Here is a 2,049-nt window from a genome sequence, read left to right on the forward strand (position 1 = left end):
ATTTCCAGAATGAGTCAAAGGAAATGAGCTTCAGCAGTTCTTAAAACTATTACAGATAGAAAAATGTTTTCTTTAACGTGATCCTCTAAAAGGATAGCTGCAAAAAGGACTACCAAGACCATTGTATTGAACACACCTTTTGTGAAAAAGAAAATGACATTGCTCATCAGTTGTGAAACGAACTGCCTGCTTGTCCAGAACTGAACTGAGTTTCTATGCAGTCAATCAATAAGTATTTTACACAAGCAAGGACTGCAGTATTGGGTCCATATCTGGAATCAGATACTATGTGAAGGAGGTTTGACTCAATGCAGGAATGAAAGGCGCTACGAAATCTGAACCTGCATGTAAATACAATCAGTGCCACTGTACACAGTAGCTTCTGTTGTGGCTGCAAAACAATGCATCAGGCTTAAAAGAATGCAACTCAGCTAAGTTTGCTGCAGTTTCTGATTTCTTCCCCCCCAAAACACACCTAAGGCCAGCTCTCTGCCTGCTGCTGTTCAGTGCGTATGTCACCAACGACAGGAGTTAAGACCAAGTTTGGAACCACAAACCTCTTTGGGGTCAAACAAAAACAGAGAAAAATGTATAAGCTAAGAGCTCTTCTTAAGAGATCATAGATACACATACACAAAATAAAAGCCAGGCATTTCCAGAACTTGTAGCTCCATGGCCCAATTGTGCAATTAGAGTAGAATTAGCATGTCTCTTGATTCGTTATCCTGTCTCATCATCCTGCTCCTTGATTCACATCACTTGATTTATTTATCCTGCCTCAGGCAGAGGGTTGGACTAGATCAGTGGTTTTCCACCCGTGATCCACAGACCCCTGCGGGTCTGCAGACTGTGTCTAAGGGGCCTGTGAAGATGACTGTAATGAATCAAAACCACATGAATACCCACACTTAGAATTCAAAGGGGTCCGCACCTCCAGTTGACCTTTTCTAGGGGTCCACAATAAAAAGCCACTGGACTAGATAGATGACCTCTAGAGGTCCCTTCTAGCTGTTTTTGTCTATGACCCACAGTGGCAACTGGTCCAAGTCTCCCTCGCCAGGGAAACCTTTCAGTAAAAGGCAAAAGCTTTACACCAGCTGAAGAGATACCAAAGACGACACCCCCTGAGGAACCAACACAACCCCAAAGTGCCAGGACAGAAAGGTGGCAACACTCACGGTTTGTTTCGCTCTACCAGCGCCCTCCTCAAGCCAGCGGGTGTTTTTCCTGGGAGGCAGACCACCGGACATGGGAAAGCTGCACTGAAAGGGAAAGAGGAGGAAAGGGTCAGTGCAGGAGCCCTCTCTCCCCCCAGGGCCAGCAGCCAGCTCGGCAAGGTCCCTGCTTGGCAGGTGGAGGCAGCCCCAGGGGTGTTGCTGGGAGGCCCCAAGGGCCAAGGCTGGGACAGCTCCCCGGGGGGGCAAGAAGAGCAGCAGCAGTGGCAAGAGGAGGCAAAGGGCGAAGCAGACCCCCGGGGAAGCGCGGGGATGCAGCGAGCGAGGGGCAGCCCGCTCGCACATGCAGCCCCGGGGAAGGGGCGCCCTCATCCCCCCGACCAGGAGCAAGCCAGGGGCGCGGAGGAGCGGGGCAGTGCGAGCAGCGCTAGAAACCGGCTCCCCGTGCCCCGCCGGCCGAGCCGGCACCTGACAGCGCCCGGCTGCACCACGCTGAGCTGGCCCCGCTGCGCATGTGCCAGTGCCCCCCGCGGAGGGGGGGGAGGCGCAGCCAGAACGAGGCTCCCGGAGAGGGTTGCCAGGGCCGGTCTCCAGGGACTCCCACGGGGGGGGGGCTGTCTCAGACACAGAGGCTGAGCCCCAGAGCGAGCCCGCGCGGAGTCGGCACCTACCATCTGTCCGGGTCGGGAGGGGGAGGGTGCAACGCGGGGGATTCCCTTAGGCGGGTCACTAAAGCCCCCGCGCCGGGAGTCACGGGATGAGGTGAGCACCGGGCTCCCGGCCGAAGGCGAGACCCGTGCGAGGGGCCGTGAGGGCGGGGTCCCAGGGCGGGTGGGCGACGGGGCCGGGTCCTCTCTTGCTATCGCGGAGGCGC

The 2,049-nt window shown here is 55.5% G+C and overlaps 1 protein-coding gene across 1 annotated transcript in view; it reads left to right on the top strand.

The window, feature by feature from the left end:
- Positions 1-1,750: 1,750 nt before the first annotated feature.
- LRRC63 (leucine rich repeat containing 63) overlaps positions 1,751-2,049 on the top strand; it is a 33,933-nt gene continuing 33,634 nt past the window's right edge. The window contains exon 1 of the mRNA XM_019529917.1: positions 1,751-1,937. The gene's annotated coding sequence lies outside the window, so the exon portion shown is untranslated. The remainder of the gene's footprint in view (positions 1,938-2,049) is intronic.

The sequence above is a fragment of the Crocodylus porosus genome, unplaced genomic scaffold, assembly GCF_001723895.1.
Source record: "Crocodylus porosus isolate Cpor-Errol unplaced genomic scaffold, CroPor_comp1, whole genome shotgun sequence".
NCBI lineage: Eukaryota > Metazoa > Chordata > Crocodylia > Crocodylidae > Crocodylus > Crocodylus porosus.